Source organism: Tachyglossus aculeatus, chromosome X1 (assembly GCF_015852505.1).
Source record: "Tachyglossus aculeatus isolate mTacAcu1 chromosome X1, mTacAcu1.pri, whole genome shotgun sequence".
Lineage (NCBI taxonomy): Eukaryota > Metazoa > Chordata > Mammalia > Monotremata > Tachyglossidae > Tachyglossus > Tachyglossus aculeatus.
In genome coordinates, this window is record NC_052101.1 from 60,360,195 (window position 1) to 60,384,430 (window position 24,236).

Sequence of the window (24,236 nt, forward strand, 5' to 3'; positions counted from 1 at the left end):
AAGGAGCTCAGTCTTGGACATGTTGAGTTTTAGATGGCAGGCAGACATCCAGATGGAGATGTCCTGAAGGCAGGAGGAGATATGAGTCTGGAGGGGGGGAGAGAGAACAGGGGTGGAGATGTAGATTTGGGTGTCATCAGTGCAGAGATGATAGTTGAAGCTGTGGGAGTGAATGAGTTCCCCAAGGGAATGAGTAAAGCTAGAGAACAGAAGGGGACCAAGAACTGACCCTTGAGGAACCCCTACAGTAAGGGGATGGGAGGAGGAGCCCGCGAAGGATCGATGGTATTTATTGAACGCTTACTGTGTACTAAGCCCTTGGTATAACAAGGTTATACTTGTTATAACAGTATAACATAATTCATAGACATGTTCCCTGCCCATAACGAATCATATTACTATATGTTTTGCATTGTATTAAGCACTCAGGAGAGAACAAATGCAGGAGTTGGCAGGCCTGATTCCTGCCCTGGAAGATCTCACACTCCCATGGGGGAGACACATTAAAATAAAAGTCACAGAGTTAAAAGATCTACCTGTAAGTGCCAATATTAGCTCCACTTCTGTCCAGAGAGGTGTATTTTAACAACATAATGCCAAGAGAATCAGCATGTGGTACCCAGTCTCCAGTAATTTCAGTGGTACATTGGTTCTGTTCTCTCCTGAGGATGGGATCAGAGGGTGGACTATTTATCCTGGGCCTGTCAGCTTCCAATTTTCACCCACAAAGATTCCATCTAATTTCAATCCAGATTTATTTTTTAACGTGGGTCATTTTAAATGCTTAACGGCATCACTCAAACTGTTGACCCAACTTTAATCTTAGCCTGGATGTGGCAATCCCTTAAAGGAGTATATGTCCCAGACTGACATCATCTCTGGAACTGCTTCATGTAAGCAAGCTATACCCTGCAGAGCTCAGAATTGTGGAAGACTCCCCAAGAATCTTGAGAAAGAGCTCTAAAAAGGGGTTCCCAGAATTGCTCTGCTAAACAAACCAGAGTGGCTGAATTGTGACACTAGACCCACCATGGCCAAGAATTCTGGAATAAAAATGGTGAAGTGGGGTGGATTTTTATCATCCACTGGGTTACTCTGAGATCGGGAACTGAAATCCAATGCCACTGTGTTCCCATCTCTGAAATGGGTATTAATTGATGATACCAATGACCCTGCTTGGTCTCTTTAACATCTATCATCTATCATTAGAGAAGCAGCATGGCTCAGTGGAAAGAATGTGGGCTTGGGAGTCAGAGGTCATGGGTTCTAATCCTGCCTCTGCCACTTATCAGCTGTATGACTTTGGACAAGTCACTTAATTTTTCTGTGCCTCAGTTACCTCATCTGGAAAACGGGATGAAGACTGTGAGCCCCATGTGGGGCAACCTGATTACCTTGTATCTCCCCCAGAGCTTAGAACAGTGCTTGGCATATTGTAAGCGCTTAACAAATACCAAAATTATTATTATTACCATTTAAAAGAAGGCAATTGTCCATTCACTTTTTTTATTTAAATGGTATTTGATAAACACTTATTATGTCCCAGAGCTAATAAGGTTGGACACAGTCCCTGTCCCACATGGGGCTCACCGTCTCAATTCCCATTTTACAGATGAGGGAACTGAGGTACAGAGAAGTTAAGTGACTTGCCCAAGGACATACAGCAGCTGGTATTAAAACCCAGGTCCTTCTGACTTCAAGGCCTGCACTCTACCCACTAGACCAAACTGCTTCTGGAGGCCTGGCAGTTCATACTAATGAGGACATTAGGGGAAGGGTCTCGCTCAAAGTCCAGCCCACACCTCAGTGTGGTGCCTCCCCTGCTAGGTTCTGATATCTAGGGCAGGGATCATGTCCCCCTCTAGACTGTAAACTCATTGTGGGCAGGGAATGTGTCTGTTATGTTGTTGTACTGTACTCTCCCAAGTACTTCAGACAGTGCTCTGCACACAGTAAGCGCTCAATAAATACGATTGACTGACTGATGTCTACTATGGTACTCTCCCAAGTGCTTAGTGCAGTACTCTGCCCAGAGAAAGTGTTCAATAAATACTATTGATCGATTGATTAAAAAGGTGAGACAGCCAGAAGTAGGTTTGTACCTATTGGGCTACACCTTTGGTGGTGAAGCTTTCTTACCAAAGAACCACAGGTGTTTCATGGGCTAGACAGCACCAGCAGGAATCCTGAAAAGAGCTGGCTACCTTGCACAGCAGCTACCCCGCTGGCCTGTGGCATTTTGTCACAGCATTGGCACTGTTCTGCTGTCATTTTACATGCATTTTCAATGGAGAAAAATTTGCACGCATGTTGCCCTGTTTGGGACCCCCAGGCCTGGCTCATCACTCACTGCACCTGCTGCTCTGCTGGCAAGTCACTTCACTTCTCTGTACCTCAGTTCCCTCATCTGTAAAATGAGGATTGAGACTGTGAGCCCCTTGTGGGACAGGGACTATGTCCAACCCAACTTTCTTGTACACACCCCAGCGCTTAGCACAGTGACTGGCACGTAGAAAGTGCTTAACAAATACCACCTAGCAGGAACACGACAGGCAGGGACCAGAGACTGTAAGTGGGCACTGTGCAGGCACCAGCACTGAAATCAATTCCTGCTGAGCCCCTCAAGGGGCTCAAACCCTGTCCTCTTCCTGATTTTCCCGTCACTGTGGATGGCACTACCATCCTTCCTGTCTCACAAGCCCACAACCTTGGTGCCATCCTTAACTCCACTTTCTCATTCACCCCACCTATCCAATTTGTCATCAAAACCTGCCAGTCTCACCCTCACAACATCGCCAAGCTCTGCCCTTTCCTCTCCATCCAAACTGCTACCTCATTAGTACAATCACTCATCATATCCCAACTAGATTACTGCATCAGCATCCTTTCTGATCTCCCAACCTCTTGTCTCTCCCCATTTCAGTCTATACTTCACTCTGCTGCCCAGATTATCTTTCTACAAAAATGTTCTGGGAATGCCACCGCCCTCCTCAAAAATCTCCAGGGATTGCCTATCAACCTTCATATCTAGCAAAAACTCCTCACTATTGGCTTCAAAGTTCTCCATCCCCTTTCCCCCTCCTACCTCACCTCCCTTCTCTCCTTCTACAGCCCAGCCCACACCCTCCACTCCTCTGCTGCTAACCTCCTCACTGTGCCTCGTTCTCACCTGTCCCACCATCAACCCCTTGCCCACGTTCTACCTCTGGCCTGGAATGCCCTCTCTCTTCACATCTGCCAAACTAGCTCTCTTCCCCCCTTCAAAGACCTAATGAAAGCTCACCTATTCCAGGAGGCCTTCCCAGACTGAGCCACCCTTTTCCTTGACTCCTCCTCCCCATCGCCCCTACTCCTTCCCTCTGTTCTACCCCCCTCCCTGCCCCACAGCACTTGTGTATATATATACATATGCGTGGCTCAGTGGAAAGAGCACGGGCTTTGCAGTCAGAGGTCATGGGTTTAAACCCCAGCTCCGCCAATTGTCAGCTGTGTGACTTTGGGTAAGTTACTTAACCTCTGTACCTCAGTTACCTCATCTGTAAAATGGGGATTAAAACTGAGCCCCCCATGGGACAACCTGATCATCTTGTCACCTCCCCAGAGCTTAGAGCTGTGCTTTGCACATAGTAAATGCTTAATAAATGCCATTATTATTATTATCATTATTCTATTTATTTTATTAATAATGTGTATATATCTATAATTATATTTATATTGATGCTATTGATGCCTGTCTACTTGTTTTGTTTTGTTGTCTGTCTCCTCCCTGTTGTTGGGTAGGGATTGTCTCTATCTGTTGCCTAATTATATTTTCCAAGCACTTAGTACAGTGCTCTGCACACAGAAAGCACTCAATAAATACAATTGAATGAATGAATGAAAGGGCCACCAGGGTCTGTTACTAATTCCTACTTGTATACTCTTACCCAGTAGTCTGCATGCAGTAAGCGCTTAATAAATACTATTACTACCATGACTGCTGCTTCACACAGGTTCTTGGTCCTGAAGTCTCTATGACTGGATGGGAAGACTATAATATCAGAACCCAGCCGAGCAAATATCCTTTGGGAAATGCTGGAAGTCTATTTGCCACTCTGCTTCACATATATCGTTAAGCCCTTTGGCCTATACAGACCAATGTCAAATTTCTTTGGTGTGGGGGGCGGGGTGGAGGGGAGCAGCGGGTGCTACATTTTATGCCATTCACCCCTTACCAAACTGTCCTTTGTTTGCAGAGAAGGAATGACTAGTCAGATCTGCAGCCTCCAGGATGTTCATCAGTGTCACTGGACAATCTTCATTCCATTGTTTCCTGTCTTCTGAAGCTTGGAGAATAAGCTACTCAATGCAGTCAGCCCATGAGCCTTTTTAAATTCTCTGTTCAAACTGCCACACTCTTCAAAATATATTTTCCACTCTGTTTTATTCCCTCTTGCTTAGAACTCTAAATTGCATTACTCCCATGAACTCTTCCTTTAGCCAGCACACACACACACACACACACACACACACACACACTCTCTCTCTCTCCCTCTCTCACTATATGAGTCATTATATCTACTTAATAATAGTGATAATTATAGTATTTGTTAAGTATTTACTATATGCCACAAGTACTGCACTCTGTGCTGATGTAGGTACAGTATAGGCAGTCTGGACAAAGTCCCTGTCCAACAGGAGACTCCCACTCTATGAGGGAGAATAGGTATTTAATACCCATTTTACAAATGAGGAAATTGAGGCACTGAGAAGTTAAGTGACTTGCCCAAAGGTCACACAGCAGGCAAGTAGCAGATGCAGGATTAGAACCCAGGTCCTCTGACTACCAGGCCTTGGTTCTTTCCACTAGGCCATGCTGTTTCCCCATATTTTTATATGGAGAAGCAGTGTGGCGGGGTTTTTTCTACACACACACACACACACACACACACACACACACATGCGAGCGCGCGCGCCTCCTTAGGTTACAACCATTCTTTCACTTCCTCTGCCGATAATGTCTAAGGATAATGGCCATGCAGAATCCACTGTAAATGAGAACTGTCCAAATCTGGCAATGCATTCAAAACAGTGCTAGGGTCTGCTCATGACTCTGGTTGGGGATTTACCTTTGTGTCCATGAGGGCAGGTGCCTCGGCTATCCTACGCAACAGTGTCTGGGGAGGTCAAAATTCCCACTGCTTCCTGTTTCCCTCAGAAACAACATCTGAGTGACAAATCTCTGTGACCCAAGACAAAAAGTCATTAATTTGTATTTTTATGGTACTTGTTAAACACTTACTATATTCCAGGCACTGTACTAAGTGCTGAGGTAGATACAAGATAGATCATAGTCCCTGTGCCACGTGAGGTTCACAGTCTAAGTAGGAGGGAGACCGTGTACTGAATCCCAATTTAACAAAGAAGGAGACAGAGGCACAAAGAAATTAAAGCGACTTGCACAAGGTCTTTTTCTTTCTTTTATAACATTTGTTCAGCGCTTACTATGTGCCAGGTACTGTTCTAAGTACTGAGGCAGATGCTAGGTAATCAAGAGAAGCAGCGTTGCTCAGTGGAAAGAGCAGTGGCTTGGGAGCCAGAGGTCACGGGTTCTAATCCCGGCTTCACCACTTAGCTGTGTGAATTTGGGCAAGTCACTTAACTTCTCTGGGCTTCAGTTACCCCATCTGTAAAATGGGGATTAAGACTGTGAGCCCCTTGTGGGACAACCTGATCACCTTGTATCTCCCCCTCCAGAGCTTAGAACAGTGCCTCGCACATAGTAAGTGCTTAACAAATGCCATTATTATTATTATGTTGGACACCGTCTCTGTCACATGTGGGATTTACAGCCTTAATCCTCACTTTACAGATGAGGGGACTGAGGCACAGAGAAGTTCATTCAATTATGAAGTGACTTGCCCAAGGTCATACAGCAGGCAAGTGGCCGAGCCAGGATTAGAACACAGGTCCTTCTGACTCCCAGGCCCGTGCTCTATCCACTAGACCATGGTGCAACAGGCAAGTGGTGTAGCTGGGATTACCACCCAAGTGCTCCGACTGCCAGGCTTGTGCTTTTTCCACCAGGCCACACTGCTACCCATTAATGGAAGGGGAGTTACACTGAGGGTAAGAAGAATGGCCAACCATCAGTGATGCCCATGGAGCCCATAGGAGAGCCCACACACTCCACTCCTCTGCTGCTTACTTCCTCACTGTGCCTCATTCTCGCCTGTCCCACCATCGACCCCTGGCCCACATCTTACCCCTGGCCTGGAATGCTCTCCCTCCACACATCTGCCAAACTAGCTCTCTTCCTCCCTTCAAAGCCCTACTTTGAGCTCACCTACTCCAGGAGGCCTTCTCAGACTAGCCCCCCCTTTTTCCTCTGCTCTTCCTCCCCTCCCCATTGTCCCCACTCCCTCCCTCTGCCCTACCCCCTTCCCCTCCCCACAGTACTTGTGTATATTTGTACATATTTATTACTCTTTTATTAATGATGTGTATATATCTATAATTCTATTTATTTTGAGGATATTGACACCTGTCTACTTGTTTTGTTGTCTGTCTCCCCCTTCTAGACTGTGAGCCCGTTGTTGGATAGGGACCGTCTCTATATGTTGCTGAATTGTACTTCCCAAGCACTTAAGACAGTGCTCTGCACACAGTAAGCGCTCAATAAATATGATTGAATGAATGAGCCCCTTGTTGGGTAGGGACTGTCTCTGTTGCCGAATTGTACTTTCCAAGTGTTTAGTACAGTGCTCTGCACACAGTAAGCACTCAATACGATTGATTGAATGAATGAATATTGCTCTATTGTACTTTCCCAACAGCTTAATATGAGGCTCTGCACACAGTAAGCGCTCAATAAATACAATTGACTGACTGCCCTACTTAGACTGTGAGCCCCATGTGGAACTGGGAATGTGTCTGACTTTTTTTTTTCTTTTTAATGTTATTTGTTAAGGGCTTACTAGGGGCTCAGGCAGGGCAGAACCCCTCAATTGTTCTATGTCTGCTGGACTGGGAGGCATCTGGGTTAGGTTGTGTGGGGGCCCTGGCAGAGCTCAGCTCCCCCTTAGCCTCTGCATTTCCAGGCTTCTCCAGAGCCTTTTCTTCCCCCTGGGCCCACTCCCAAGTAATGGAACCACCCAGATGTCCCCAGAGCGAATTTTTGGAAATGCCCTCAGGGAACCTTCAGATGGCACACAATGCTTCCCAATATAGTTGTCTATCACTGTTTTTTGTTTTGTTTTTCTTATGGTATTTGTTAAATGCTTACAATGTGTCAAGCACTGTTCTAAGCTCTGGAGTTGATACAAGGTAATCAGGTCAGCACGGAAGCAGCATGGCCTAGCGAATACAGCAGAGACCCGGGAGTCAGAAGGACCTAGGTTCTAATCCCGGCTCCACCATTTGTCTGCTGTGTGATCTTGGGCAAGTCACTTAACTTCTCTGTGCCTCAATACCCTCATCTGTAAAATGGGGATAAAGACTGTGAGCCCCATGTGGGACATGGGCTGTGTCTAACCTGATTAGCTTGTATCTACCCCAGTGCTTAGTACAGTGCTCTGCACATGGTCAACACTCAATAAATATGATTGACCAACTGACATGTTCCCTGCCCAAAGTGGGCTTACGGTCTAGAGCTAAATGAGCATTTAGGTCCCTAGAACCAGTGTGGGAAGCAGCGTAGCCTAGTTTCCACTGCTCAGGATTGGGAGATGGGAGGACTTGGGTTCTAATCCCAGCTCCACCCCTTCCCTGCTATATGACCTTGGCCCCATCACTTAAATCTGTGCCTCAGATTCTTCATCTGAAAGATGGGAAAGAATTACCTGTCCTCCCTCCTCCTTACACTCGACTGTGAGCCCCATGTGGACCTGGGACTGTGTTTGATATGATTAACTTGTGTCTACCCTGGCTCTTGGTTCAGTGATTGGCACATAGTAAGTGTTTAATAAGTACCACAAGTATTATTATTCCATAAAATGGGAGAGAGAGTGGAAGGAGGTTGTCCTCCCCACAGCTTTGGAGGGCAGTACATTGTAACAACACCCCGAGGAGGTCCGGTTGGGAACACAGTCCCCAGATTGCAGTAATATTTTACTCGGACCCATCTATCACTTACGAGGTTCAGGCTGCAGGGTTCACTGTTTCCCTAATAAATTCCTGCTTTGGAACAACTTAGTCCTACAGAAGGTTTTTCTGGCCAGTCAGTGTGCATATTCCTGAGCTCCTCTTTGAGTTTCTTGCCTCTCTTGAATGTCAGAATCACGTTCAGTATTTCGCTTTCCTGCAACACCACCACAGTGTTTCATGAGAAATACGCCAACAGCTGGACAAGGACATGTGCCTTCAACCAGATGCTACAGCATAATCTCCTTGTGGGCAGGGACTTATTTTACTAATAATGATGATAATAATGGTATTTGTTAAGCACTTACTAAGGCCAAGAACTGTACTAAGCACTGGGGTACATTCAAGATAAGCAAGTTGGACACCGCCCCTGTCTCATATGGGCTTCACAGTCTGAGACAGGAAGGAGAATATTGTCTTGTATTTCTGCCCTACTTCCCAAATCATTAGTAAGTATGCTGCACTAAGAGCACTCAATAAACACCATTACTTCAAATAATAAGAATAATAATAATGATGGAATTTATTTTGCACTCAGTATGTGCCAAGCACTACATTAAGCCCTGGGGTAGAGGCAAGATAATCAGGTTGGGACCTCAGGGTGGGACCACCATTCCTCAAAGATGTGTAAGCAGACCGTGGTTCAGCCCCACAGCTTGGAGGGGATGCTGATCTAAGACTAACGCAGCTTCTCCCAGCTCGCAGTCCTGGAAACAGTGAGGCTTCCTCCCCTCCAACTTCCACCCACTCTGTCCCTTCCCCCTGCTCCCGACCTTCTAGCAAGAAGCTGGGAGATGCTTCATCCATTCATTCAATCATATTTATTGAGCACTTACTGTGTGCAGAGCACTGTACTAAGCACTGGAAAGTACAATACAGCAGTAAAGAGAGACAATCCCTACCCACAATGCGCTCAGTCCGTCTCCCCCTCTGGGCTGTTAGCTTGCTGTGGGCAAGGAATGTGTCTGTTATATTCTATTATACTCTCCCAAGAGCTTAATACAAGGCTCTGAATACAGTAAGCACTCAATAAATACAGTTGACTGCTGCCTTACTTAGACTGTGAGCCCCATGTGGAACAGGGACTGTGCCTTTATTTATTTTTTCTTTTAAATGGTATTTGTTATTTGCCACACAGGGCTCACAGTCTTAATCCCCATTGTACAGATGAAGGAACTGAGGCCCAGAGAAGTGAAGTGACTTGCCCAAGGTCACACAGCAGACAAATGGCAGAGCCAGGATTAGGACCCAATGGGTACCCGGCCAGACCCCAGTGCTTAGAACAGTACTTGGCACATAATAAGTGCTTAAGAAATACAATAATAGTAATAATAATAATAATTGCTATTATTATTAATATCATTTAAAAAGTATCATTTTAAAAAAGTCACGCAGCAAGCCAGAGGCAGAGCTGGTATTAGAACCCAGGTCTCTTGACCCCCAATCCCTTGCTTTTCATTCAATCAAGTTTCAATCATATTCATTGAGGGTTTACTGTGTGCAGAGCACTGTAATAAGCACTTGGAAGAGTCCAATATAACAATAAACAGACACATTCCCTGTCCACAACGAGCTTAAAGTCTAATCTACCCCCAACACTATGTGTTTGACACATAGTAAGCACTTAAATCCCATAAAAAAGACAAAAAAACCCAAACAGACAAATAACAAAAAACAAATAGCAACATTCTTACTCTTACTTGCTCTTTCCACCAGGCGGCACCACTCCACCTCCCTCCAGTTCTCTTATTGAAAAGTAGGTGGTAATGGTAATGATAAAGATGCTACTTTGCACCCTCCCAGGACATTTCATTTTGGTTTCATTTCATTATAGCTCCAGAGGGAAAGTTAGTCTCCCCACTTCAGTCTGTACTTCACTCTGTTGTCCAGATTATCTTTCTACAGAAACGCTCTGGGCATGTTACCCCCTTATTCAAAAATCTCCTGTGGTTAACTATCACCCTCCGTATCAAACAAAAACTCCTCACTATTGGATTCAAAGCTCTCCATCATCTTGCCCCTCCTACCTCACTTCCCTTCTCTCCTTCTACAGCTCAGCCTGCACACTCTGCTCCTCTGCCACTAACCTAATCACTGTTCCTCTTTCTTGCCTGGCCCATGTCCTACCACTGGCCTGGAATGCCCTCCCTCCTCAAATTCACCAATCACACTTCCTCCCCTTCAAAGTCCTACTGAAGGCTCACCTTCTCCAGGAGGCCTTCCCAGACTAAGCCCCTTTTCCTCTGCTCCTCCTCCCCTCCCCTTCACCCTGATTCACTCCTTTTGCTCTATCCTCCTCCCTGCCCCACAGCACTTGTGTATATATGAACATATTTACAATTCTATTCATTTTTATTAATGATGTATGTATATATATATATAATTCTATTTATTTATATTGATGCTATTGATGCCTGTTTACTTGTTTTGATGTCTGTCTCCCCCCTTGTAGACTGAGAGCCCATTGTTGGGTAGGGATTGTCTCTGTTGCTGAATTGTACTTTCCAAGTGCTTAGTACAGTGCTCTGCACAAAGTAAGCACTCAATAAATACGATTGAATGAGTCAATGAATAGTATTTGTTTTCCTGTTTTCCATCTTGAGGGCCAGGGACTGGACCTAGTGCCTACCTGCATATTGTCTCCCAGCACCTACAACATGGTTCTACATCATTTATTCATTCAATCATATTTATTGAGCGCTTCCTGTGTGCAGAGCACTGTACTAACCGCTTGGGAAGTACGAGTCCATCCAGTAAGCACTTCACAAATACTCTTACTACTATGCCCATTTCATGCCAGGAAAGCCTTCATTTCACTAGCTGGCCCATCTGGCTCATAACTTTAAATGATTAAAGGTTTTTGGTTTGTTTTTTTAATCTCTGATCCTCTTCCAACTTTCCTGCTAATCTCTTTCACATCTCTTTGATACTGTTGGCAGATCTCCAACTGTTTCCTGTATTCCTATTAAGGAATTCAACATTTTAAATGTTTACATGCAGAACTAGCAGCACTGAGCAACAAGGCTTGGGGGTGGGGGTGAGGGGTGGAGACTCACTATTTCTAAACCAACTGAGCAGGGCTGCCTAGGGGCTTTGAGTCTGGGAACCCTCTCCTGAAAGCCTCTGACCACGGCACAGCCCAGGCTCCAGCCCCCTCAGAACATACAGGGATGATCAAGGTATGTGTACTGCCTTCCGAAATGTTTGAATATTAGAGATCATTCCTTTTCCCAGACTGGGTAGAGAGGGGAGAGGAGGAAGAATCATTACTCAGCCTTTTTTAAAAATGGAATTTGTTCAGTGCTTACTATGTGCCAGGCACTATACTAGGTACTGGGGTAGATACAAGCTAATCAAGCTGAACACAGACCATGTCCCATATGAGGCTCACAGTCTAAATCCTCATTTTACAGATGAGGTAGCAGACTCAGAGAAGTGAAGTGACTTGTCCAAGGTCACCCAACAGACAAGAGGTGAAGGTGAAGTAGGGATTAGAACCCAGGTCCTCTGACTCCCAGGCCCGTGTTCTTTCCATTGGATCATGCTTCTTCAGCTCTATGCAATCTGTTCAAATGGTGACAAGGTTCTCTTGGATGTTTCATTGTTCCTTATTCCTAGTTTGCCCTTCCATTGTGAGCTTTTGGAGGGCAGGAGTGACTTCTGCTTAGACTTTTGGGGTATTTCTGAAACACCTATTCATTTGCTGTTTGTAGTTTTATCCCTGGTGGCTTTCCTGTTCTCCATTATGATTAGCTCAACTTTCCCTCTCATTCCCCTGAATCCAGAGGAGAGGGAGACAGGACAGAGGGGGGCCTGATGGGGAGAAGAGTGGCCCCATCATAGTTCCAGAGCCACGGCAAAGGCCAAGCAAGTTGGCCCCTGCCACAGAACCCAGCCCAGGGGTTTGACCCTTGCAGGAAACCTGAAAATAGAGCACTTCCAGACGAGGAGCTGCTGCTTTAAGACTCTACTTCTGATTGGCCCTCATCCAGCTCCAAAGATGGGATAGGGCACCTGCATCTCTCTGCCCTTCCCAGAATACTCTGGAACAAAGTTAGTGGCTACTTCCCAGGTCCTAAATCCCAGAAAGGTGTGATGCTTCTTCCATTGCCACATTGGATTTGGTCAGTCAGTAAATCATATTTATTGAGTGCTTACTGTGTGGCGAGCACTGTACTTCTGCTCACACATCAACAAAAGAGAGTTCTTTTAAAGGTTAAAAATCAAGCTCTCCTTTCCTAGTTACCTCATAAAAAAGATCATAACGCACACAGATGACTTTAAGAACTTCAAAGAATGCTTGTAAAGTCCGCCTATGACAAATCCAATGACAAAAAAAGTTTCCTATAGGCTGTTTCATATTACAGCAGCCTCTGAAGATCTCAAAATTCCTTCCCTTAGATTGTGACTACTTCTGTCAGTCTTTTTTCCTACAGGATCTTTCACCACAAATTTGGCATCTGAAGCTGCTTTCTTTTTCACCTGTATGGAGCAACCTTCTCCCTCAGAGACATCCTTTATGGCTTTCTTCTCAACAGTTAGCTCTGTGAATTATGTAATTCCCTTACCAACTGCTTTTCCACTTTCAGTTTATACTGATGGGCTTCAAATTTCCTTTGAAGATAATCAGCAGGCCTACAGGAAAAATGATATTCCATTGTGATGAGGATGTTAATTCAGTTCAAGTTTCTATGTAGTTGTGAAGTCAGAAGAACAGTTACTAAAGCTCAAGATTTTCCATAAGATGGGGATTGTCAGGAACATAAATCCCATGTTTTGGGAGAATAGAGTAAATTGAAAGAACTGAGAGGCAGTGTGGCCTAGTCGATAGAGTCCGGGCCTGGGAGTCAGAGGGACCTGGGTTCTACTCCCGATTCCGCCACTTGTCTGCTGGGTGACCTTGGGCAAGTCACTTAAACTTCTCTGGGCCTCAGTTACCTCATCTGTAGAATGGGGATTAAGACTGTAAATCCCATGTGGGAGATGGGCTGTGTCCAACCTGATTAGCTTGTATTTACCCCAGCGCTCTCTCTCTCAGGGTCGCACCTGGAGAGTTTCCAGTACTCTACCAGCTTCGACTATGGGAGGGAGAGTACCTCATTCTCATCTGTCCCACTGTTGACCCCTGGCCCACGTCCTTCCCCAGACCTGGAATGCCCTCCTTCCACACATCCGCCAAGCTAGCTCTCTTCCTCCCTTCAAAGCCCTACTGACAGCTCACCTCCTCCAGGAGGCCTTCCCAAACTGAGCCCGCTTTTTCCTCTCCTCCTCCCCATCCCCCCAACCCTACCTCCTTCCCCTCCCCTCAGCACCTGTATATATATTTGTACAGATTTATTACTCTATTTTACTTGTACATATTTACTATTTTGTTAATGATGTGCTTATAGCTTTAATTCTATTTGTCCTGACAATTTTGACACCTGTCTACATGTTTTATTTTGTTGTCTGTCTCCCCCTTCTAGACTGTGAGCCCGTTGTTGGGTAGGGACCGTCTCCATATGGTGCCGACTTGTACTTCCCAAGTGCTTAGTACAGTGCTCTGCACACAGTAAGTGCTCAATAAATACGATTGAATGAATGAATTAATGAAAGCAGAGGCCTATCCATTCCATTCCTATCTTGGGCAGTGGCTAGTGAGTGGAAGGCAATCTGCTACAAGTCAAAAACTCATCCATGCTGGGCAGCAGAGGCATGGGAGAGAGTTGAGAGAGGAGACTCAAGTTTCATGTGTGGAAGGAGGCGATGGTAAACCACTTCCATATTTTTACCAAGAAAACTCTATGGACACACTACCAGAAGACTGCAGATGGAGGTAGGGCATTCTGGAGAAGCAGCGTGGCTCAGTGGAAAGAGCACAGGCTTAGGAGTCAGAGGTCATGGGTTCTAATCCCAGCTCCACCCCATGTCTGCTGTGTGACCTTGGGTAAGTCACTTAACTTCTCTGAGCCTCACTTACCTCATCTGTAAAATGGGGATTAAGACTGTGAGCCTCATGTGAGACAATCTGATCACCTTGTATCTCCCTCAGCACTTAGAACAGTGCTTTGCACATAGTAAGTGCTTAACAAATGCTGTTATCATTATTATTATTATTCTGGGAGAGTTGCATCCATGGTGTCGCTATGGGTCAGAGATGACTCGTCAGCATAAGACAAGACCCCAGCGCTTAGTACAGGGCCTGGCACATAGTAAGCACTTAAAAACACTATTCAAAAACAAAACTGAGTATCTTTTATGTCTCTTCTGAGGACCAAACCCTTGGGCGTTGGACCACTGGTGTGACTTAAGATGCCTTGTGTTTGTGTTGTGTTATTGCTGTGTTTACGTTCTTGTGTTACTGTTCTTCATTCTTCGGTTCTTACCACTGAGCTGGAGGTGGGACCCATCTTTCTTTGTGTTTATAATATTTCTTCATTCTTCTGTCTATGTGAGAACAAACCTGATAGTACAGCTCATCAGGCCTCTTCTGTAAGATGTCAAGTTGAGCATGATAATGGTCATAATGTCCACTGGTGACTGATGGCCTCTGTTTCCTTTGATGAAGGGCCATATTTGGTTAATTGATGCCTTATCTCAGCTTTTCAAGACAACCAGAACAAGAGTTGGGCAGAATGGTCAGTATGGACCTGAACATCTGCTTAGGCCTATGGGCCCTGAGGGGAGCTTTATCACACTTACAGATACAGGTTGTCAGGCTCCACCAGGAGATTCCCACTCCTTTCTGGGATGCACCTCCTGTCTATTGGCAGCAGGGATCAATATCCTTGGTGCTGGAAGAAACGGCCTTTAGAATTTCACTCTCTGTTTTTTAGTATCTAATGAATAAAAAGAAAACATTGTGGGGTGGGTTTCCCAATCTCTGCTCTTCTGTCAGATGACAGTTGTACACTGCAATCCACAGTGCAAGCATTCTCCTAAAATATTGGCAAATAAGAAATCGCTAGCCAGGCAGACTCCATTGCGTCATCTATAAAATAGCTCCCCTCTCTCACCTCCAGTTGATCAGTCATTCCCAAGTTCCTGGTACAGTGGTGGGCACACAGTAAGTGCTCAGCAAATACCATTGATTTACTGAAGTTCCCCACTGCTACCATAACAGGAAAGGGTCTTTATTTCATGTGAGACGTACCTGCTTCTGAGTTTCTCCTGGCATCAAAATGGGAAAGCAGTACTGACAAAATGAATCTGAATCTACGTGGCTACCATTTCAATTATGATTACTATTTCTACCACCTTAGCTCAGTCCATGAGCATCGTGTCCATCTCCTCATATTGGGACAGCCCTCTGGAAGCCATGACCGTACTTAGCTTCATCAGGCCAACATCCAAATGATCAGCTGGCCCCAACTTTGACTATCCAGAATCCCTGGAGGTTAAGGTGGATCACGCAGTGTAATGGAGCCGAGCCTCAACTTGGCTATCTACATGCTCCACTTCTAGGAGGCTGCAAGAATTCAATCATATTTCGTGCAGAGCACTGTACTAAGCACTTGGGAGTGTACAATGCAACAGAATTAGCAGACACTTTCCCTTCCCATAGCAACAATCTCCCCTCAAATACCCTACTTGCACCAGCTCAGCCAATCACACTGATCATCATCATCATCAAAATAATTTATTGAACATTTATTGTATGCAGAGCACTTGGGAGAGTATAAAAAAGTTAGAAGTTACTATCCTCGTCCTCAAGGAGTTTATGGTCTAGTGGAGAAGCTTCAGTCTGGACTATCTCCTACGCACACTACTTTTAATCTCAGTCTGTCATCCACATTAGATTGTGAATACCTTGAAGGCAAGGAGCATATCTCTTACTTCTATTGAGGTAGTAACAGTATTTATTAAATGCTGACTATGTGCGGAGCACTGTAAAAATGCTGGGAAATAATGCACAGGTGGGAATTAGGTATGATCCCTGTCTCTGAGATGGAAGGAGGAGAAAGGGCCAAACATTTGGTACAATGCTGCACACTCAGTAGATGCTCACTAAATACCACCAATTGATTGATTAAAGCACTAGGATCAAATCCTCCTCTCTCTAACAGGCAAATTTAAGAAATAGCATTAGAGCCATTAAGAAGCATTTGGATTTTATGACAATTTATCAACTACTGTTAGGTTTCTCCCAGGCCATTGCAACTATGGGAAAACTTGATCTAAGTGCCATTGGCAGGGCTCTGATCAACGTAAACTCAGATAATTGGAGTTACAATATTATTTTACAACACTTTTTTCCAATTCTGTATTTTCATCTCTCGCTATCACTAAATAAGTCTTACCCTGAACTGGCTCATTTGTGTGATGACTTGCCGAAGGCCTCTTTCTTTGTGGAAGTGTATGGCTGAATTCCTTCTGCATCACCTAAAAGTTAAACACATATGGTCAGGGGTTATTATTATGGTATTTGTTACATGCTTACTACGTGCCAAACACTGTTCGAAGCACTGGGGTTGATACAAGGTAATCGGGTTGTCCCACGTGGGGCTCACAGTTTTTATCTCCACTTTACAGATGAGGTAACTGAGGCACAGAGAAATAAAGCATCTTGTCCAAGGTCACACAGCAGACAAGTGGAAGAGCCAGGATTAGAACCCATGTCATCTGACTCCCAAGCCCGTGCTCTTTCCACTAAGCCATGCCAGAGTGATAAATCCTTATTGGAGTGTAAGAGTAGTGCAAGAACAACTCACCTCAGGGGTCAAGACTTGGCCAATTAGCTTTTCTTAGGGTTTCTTCAGGATGGAATTAACGGATGGCTGATCTCCCGGGGTTACTTTGAAGAGCTGGGAAATTAAAAGCCAGAGGTCAGAAGAAAACTTCAGGGAGATTGGATTGAGGTGTGCCTGGCAGATCTTCAATACCAGCTGGTGCAAGCTGTTGCCTTCAAACTGAAAGATTACAGAATAAGTCATTGTGGCAGTAGTCCAATACTCTCCCTAATCAATCAATCAATCAATCGTCTTTATTGAGCGCTTACTGTGTGCAGAGCACTGTACTAAGCACTTGGGAAGTACAAGTCGGCAACACATAGAGACAGTCCCTACCCAACAGACTGTGAGCCCCTCAAGAAGAGGGTCTGTGTCTTATTCTCAACCATATGCTCTTTTCCAGCACTTAGTACAGTGCTCAGCACACAGTAGGCTCTCAATAAATACCCTTGTTGATGACAATTAGCATAGGCTACTAGCAGACACCTACAGAACATGGACCATATTTTAAAGGAGTCTAAGTGTTGTGATTTTCTGCTTGGGATTCGAAGCCTTAGGCTTATGAGAGTTCATAAATAGAACGTTACATTTTAAAATTATTTATCAGTCACCTTGCCATCATTTGGTTACAAGCTAATGATGAATTTCATTTCAATATTTGCTTCTGGTGTCTCCACAGGTTCATTTTTAATTTGCTTTGAGTTTTTTTCCCTCCCATCATTTTGTATATCACGAATGTTAAAAGAGGTGGCATCTCTCTGCATGATTCTACCTTGTTGTCTTTCTACCTTTTGATCAACGCCCCTTTGTCTCTGTGGTTTTGTTTTGTGTGTGTGTGTGTGTGTGTGTGTGTGTGTGTGTGTTTGTAATGTGCACAGTTTTCTGTGCCTGTGCACGTACTTCTGTTTATGTTTCTCTTTGTCTCTGACACTGTGTTTGTGCTTGCTATTCTGTTCTGTCTACCTCTGATGGCTCTGTGTTATGACTACATCCGACTCCTTTCTCCTTCAGTGCTACTGACCATGCTTAGATCACTGGATAGAGATTCTGTTATCATTATTAATCTAGTACATTTTTGTACAGGTCTGAGGTAAGCTAGCTATTCAAAGACAGTGTCATTTAAACCTACTAAAAGTGCTACAGGAAATGGCATTAAAATGGGTCACCAAATATGATTTATTCATTCATTCAATCGTATTTATTGAGCACTTACTGTGTGCAGAGCACTGTACTAAGCACTTGGGAAGTACAAGTTGGATGATTAATAACTGGCCTGGACTGAGTGGATGAAATTGATGAAGGGAAACATATAAATACAATTCATCATACACAGGGCTTGAAGGACCCTTAAAAGTTGTCATATAGTGAATCCATGGCCTCCAGGAAAAAACACGTCCCAAATTATCCGGGTATTTCCCCTCTAAGAACTCCAGATGCATTCTTAAGCAGCCCTAAGGAAGAAATTTCAGTCCTTCTTTGAAAGGAAACACAATCCCTATTGAAATGCACACACACAATTCTAAACATTCACTCATGAGTCTGATTCTCCCTCTTCAGGTTAAATAGACTGCAAGCTCCTTATGGGCAGGGAACATGCCCACTAATTCTGTTTTTATTGTGCCCTCCCAAGGGCTTAGTACAGTGCTCCTTGGTGTCATCCTCGACTCCGCTCTCTCATTCACCCCTCACATCCAAGCCGTCACCAAAACCTGCCGGTCTCAGCTCCGCAACATTGCCAAGATCCGCCCTTTCCTCTCCATCCAAACTGCTACCCTGCTCATTCAAGCTCTCATCCTATCCCGTCTGGACTACTGCACCAGCCTTCTCTCTGATCTCCCATCCTCGTGTCTCTCTCCACTTCAATCCATACTTCATGCTGCTGCCCGGATTATCTTTGTCCAGAAACGCTCTGGGCATATTACTCCCCTCCTCAAAAATCTCCAGTGGCTACCAATCAATCTGCGCATCAGGCAGAAACTCCTCACCCTGGGCTTCAAGGCTCTCCATCACCTCGCCCCCTCCTACCTCACCTCCCTTCTCTCCTTCTACTGCCCAGCCCGCAACCTCCGCTCCTCCACCGCTAATCTCCTCACTGTACCTCGTTTCGCCTGTCCCGCCGTCGACCCCCGGCCCACGTCATCCCCCGGGCCTGGAATGCCCTCCCTCTGCCCCTCCGCCAAGCTAGCTCTCTTCCTCCCTTCAAGGCCCTGCTGAGAGCTCACCTCCTCCAGGAGGCCTTCCCAGACTGAGCCCCTTCCCTCCTCTCCCCCTCGTCCCCCTCTCCATCCCCCCATCTTACCTCCTTCCCTTCCCCACAGCACCTGTATATATATATATATATATATATATATATATATATATATATATATGGTTGTACATATTTATTACTCTATTTATTTATTTATTTATTTATTTTACTTGTACATTTCTATCCTATTTTATTTTGTTGGTATGTTTGGTTCTGTTCTCTGTCTCCCCCTTTTAGACTGTGAGCCCACTGTTGGGTAGGGACTGTCTCTATGTGTTGCCAATTTGTACTTCCCAAGCGCTTAGTACAGTGCTCTGCACATAGTAAGCGCTCAATAAATACGATTGATTGATTGATTGATTGATTGCTCTACACATAGGAAGTGCTCAGTAAATACCACTGACTGATTGAGGGAAAAGGGGAGAGAAAAAACTTCTGGTAATTGTTTCCTAAATTCCCCCCTCCAGGCAGACCCAAGTGGTCACCACAGGCAGCCCCAAGCTGGCTGGGCAGCTAGCAGGAAGAGGGAAACAACTGTATCCATGCTGAAATGCTCTGGCCCAGCTGGAGGCTTTGCTGGGCTAATCCCCATTGGCTTGTGCCTGAAGCCAATGAGTTTCCCTCCTTCCATGCAAAAATGTCCAAGATGTCCAAGGCATACTCAGGCCCCTTGACTGCAGTTAGGGGAGCAGCATTGCCTGGTGGATAGAGCATGAGCCTGGAAATCAGAGGGACCTGGGTTCTAATCCCAGCTCCACCATTTGTCTGCTTTGCAATCTTGGGCAAGTCACTTTGCTTCCCTGGGCCTCAGTTACTTCATCTGTAAAATGGGGATTAAAACTGAGTCCCATGTGGGATATGGACTATGTCCAACCTGATTAGCTTGTATTTACTCCAGCGCTTAGTAGAGAGTCTGGCACAGACACAAACACCATTTTAAAAAAAAGCTTCCTCTACATCCAGGTGGGGAGAGAAACTGTACAACTATTAAAATATTAAATGTATTTCTGTTTCAGGCCTCCCTCACAATCAAAACCCAACTATGCCTTCAGAGAAGTTATTTTTTATATGCCCTCAATAGTCTATATTCAGTCTGGTTGCCAATACTTACAGGATGCCTTAATGTGCACCGCTCATACAAGACACAGCCAATTGACCAAATATCCCTGTGGGGGGCTAGAGGTTAAGAAGCAAGAAAACAGCATAAACATTTCCACGATGTCCATAGAGTTTGATAATAATAATTGTGGTGTTTGCTAAGTACATACAAAGTGCCCAGCACTAGTGCTGATACAAGATAATCAGGTTGGATCCAATCCCTGCCCCACATGGAGCTCGCAGCCTAATGGGGGCAAAGAACAGGTACTGAATCCCCATTTTCCAGATGAGGAAACTGAAGCATGGAGAAGTGACTTGCCCAAGGTCACACAGCAGGCAAGTAGTGGAGCCGGGATTAGAACCCAGGTCCTTGATTCCCAGGCCCGAGCTCTTCCCACTAGACTCTGCTGTCTCAGTTCAGCCAGCCAACCTCAGGATGCTAAGGCAGGCTCACCTCCCTTTAGTACTAAAAAGAAACAGTTAATGTCCTTTCAGGCCTGATGGGTGGGGTTTCAATGAATTTCAATACCACAACCCCATCCACAAAAGCCAATATTCCAGAAAAGACGATAATAATAATGATAATAATAATAATAATAATGGCATTTATTAAGCACTTACTATGTGCAAAACACTGTTCTAAGTGCTGATGAAAATGAATACTAGAGTTAACCACTTCACAGTATGGCTGAGCATGAAACAACTCATACCTTCAGTTAAACACTGCCTTTAATGACTGAGGCTTGTCTTTTGTTGCCTGGGTTTTAATTAGATTTCCAACTTTGGTTTTAAGTAATAGCTGTGAATAATGAGCTTTTTAAAAGCTATGCAATGGACAAGTTGGAGGATGTGATTTCAATTTCCTTTCTTTGCCAAATCAAATGCACGACATTTAAAAATCATTCTATAAAGGATCAGTGTCTATAACATTTAGTGAATGCTTCTGCTGTTCAGAAAACTTATCAAGTGCTTGCTGAACATATAAAAGAAGCACCATGACCTAGCAGAAATAGCACAGGCCTGGGAGACAGAGGACCTGGGTTCTAATCCTGGCTCTCCCAAATGCTTGCTGTGAGACCTCAGGCAAGTCATTTAAATTCTCTTTGCCTCAGTTTTCTTGGCTGTAAAACAGGGATTAAATCCTACTTCCTCTATGAGCCCCATATGGGACATGGACTGTGTCCAACCTGTTAAACTTGTATCTACCCCAGTACTTGGAACAGTGCTTGACACATAGTAAGTTCTTAATAAATACCATAAAAAAGAAAAAAGTCCAGCAGATGCTATTCAGAAAGACCTTGCTCTCTAAATGGGGAGACAGTAGACTGGAGAAGAAGCATGGCCTAGTGGATACAGCACGGGCCTGGGAGTCAGAAAGACCTGGGTTCTAATTCCCCCATGCCTCTTGTCTGCCTTGTGAATTCAGGAAAGTCACTTAACTTCTCTGTGCCTTAGTTATCTCATCTGTAAAATGGGGATTAAGACTGTAAGCCCTTTGTGGGACAGGGACTGTGTCTAAACCAATTACCTTGTATCTACCCCAGCACGTAGTACAGCACCTGGCATACAATAAACACAGATTAGCAATTCCTACAACAGTGGGAATAAGACCCCAGCCATTGGATACAGCTTTAGCGGGGATGAAGAGAGTGACCTTCCCCATGGAACTGGAACTGTGAAGCTGGCTTCATGTGGGCAGCAGCCCTGAGCTCTCTCCTTGTGGACCAGGAATGACACTTGCACATCTGTTGTTCATTCATACATTCAATCATAGTTACTGAGCGCTTACTGTGTGCAGAGCACTGTACTAACCAGTTGGGAAGTACAAATTGGCAATATATAGAGACAGTCCCTACCCAACAGCGGGCTCACAGTCTAGAAGGGGGAGACAGACAACAAAATAAAACAAGTAGGCAGGTGGCAATACCATCAGAATAAATAGAATTATAGCTATGTACACATCATTAATAGAGTAATAAATATGTACAAATATATACAAGTGCTGTGGGGAGGGGAAGGGGGTAGGGCAGAGGGAGAGAGGGGCAATGGGGAGGGGAGAAGAAGGAGGAGAGGAAAAGGGGAGCTCCATCTGGGAAGGCCTCCTGGAGGAGGTGAGCTCTCAGTAGGGCTTTGAAGAGAGGAAGAGAGCTAGTTTATTGTACTTTCCCAAATGCTAGATAGAAGGCATTGCACCTAGTGGGCACTCAATAATGTTATTTACTTTTGTAAGGAAGTATTATGTAAGGTATTACTTATGCAAGGAAGTAAGGAACATTTATCTGACAACACAAATGTGTTTGGATACAGTGCACCATGGTATCAGAAGAAACAGTGTTGTGCACCATGCACTTATGTACAGTGTCCGATGTGGGGTGTACTACACCACTGATTTTTCAGGAATGCAATCCTGGAACTGAATCTGATGCATCAACTACATTTCCTCCACAATTTTTTTCCCTCAAATATCTGCTGGTTTGACCCCACAAGGATAAAATCACTGACGTGGAATTTTCAATTCTCACAGAGCCGGAACATACAGGAAGGACTGCTCTCTAAGACAATCAGTCCTCAGATGTCTTCAGAGTTTAAAGGCTATAGCCAGCACCCCTGGCAGTCTTCTTGTGGGGAATAGAACAAACAGCCTTGGGAATTCCAGTGTGATGATTCCATATTCCTGGGGCAGCCTGGGAATCTGCACCCATTTAACTTCAGAAATTTAGTTTCAGATCATCATGAAGGCCACAATTTTTTTATAATTAACAGATTATCCATCCTGCAGTAACTGAATTTTGTATTTGCATTAGGTTTTTTCCCTTCAAAAATACCTCTACACACATTCATATAGTCTCCCAGCATCACAGTGAGATAGCAAAGGGCAGATAGTATCTCATTAGAAATGGAGAAACTGAGGCACAGAGTCACAAAGTTAGGCAGTATCTGGGAGAAGATTAGTTCCCACATCTCCCGACTTCCGATTTTGTGGGATGTCCACTAAGACTGGTCTGTCATGACTTACATTTTATTGTTGTAGGATTTATTCTGAAAGATCTCTGACGATAGCTAGTATGGCGTTCCCATGCGCAAATCCGAGCAGACTCTGTGGTGCTGAGGGAACAGGTGAACAAGATAAAATGTAACAGAGGGACACAATCTCACGGGGGTAAGAAAGAGCTTCAGCACAATGTGGAATTGAATCGATCAATCAATGGTATTTAATGAGTTCTTCCTGGGTGCAGAGCACCATACTAAAGTGCTTGGGAGTGTACAATACATTACAGTTAGTAGACACGATTCCTGCTCTTCACAAGCTTACAATTGAGTAGGGGAGACAGACAAATAAATTACAGGTAGGGGAAATGGTTATGTTTAAGATTTGTTCGTAAGTGGTGTGGGGATAGTACCAAAAGTGCTCAAAAGCTCCTCATGGGCAGGGAATATATCTACCAGGTCTGTTGTACTGTACTCTCCTAAGAGCTTAGTACAATGCTCTGCACATAGTAAGCACTTAGTATATATCATCGATTGGTTACAGACCCAAGTGCATAGGTGACACAGAAGGGAGGGGCAATAAGGTAGGTAAATGAGAGGTCAGTCAGGGAAGGCTTCTTGGAGGAGATATACTTCCCAAGCACTTAGTACAGTGCTCTGCACACAGTAAGCACTCAATAAATACAATTGAATGAATGAATATGATTTTAGTAGGGCTTCGAAGATGGAGAGAGCTGTGGTCTGTCAGATTTGAAAGCGGAGGAAGCCAAAGTGTAGGGTGAACTAAGTGCAACACACAACAATGAAAGAGAAGACAAGCACTCCTAATTTCAATCTCTTTTCCTGTACAGTAAGGATCACCTTCCAGGGCCTCAAAAAATAAACGGAGATATCCATTTACCACTCCCTTTCCAATACACCAGACTCAACCCTTTACCTTGGCTTCTGGTATCAGCTACTTCTTTGGCCTAGATCAATAGATTAATCAATCAATTTTATTTATTGAGCACTTACTGTGTGCAGAGCACTGTACTAAGTCCTTGGGAAAATACTATATAACAGAGTTGGTAGAC

General features: G+C 44.6%; 1 pseudogene; it reads right to left on the minus strand.

The window, feature by feature from the left end:
- LOC119949861 overlaps nucleotides 1-24,236 on the minus strand; it is a 33,393-nt pseudogene that overhangs the window by 3,466 nt on the left and 5,691 nt on the right.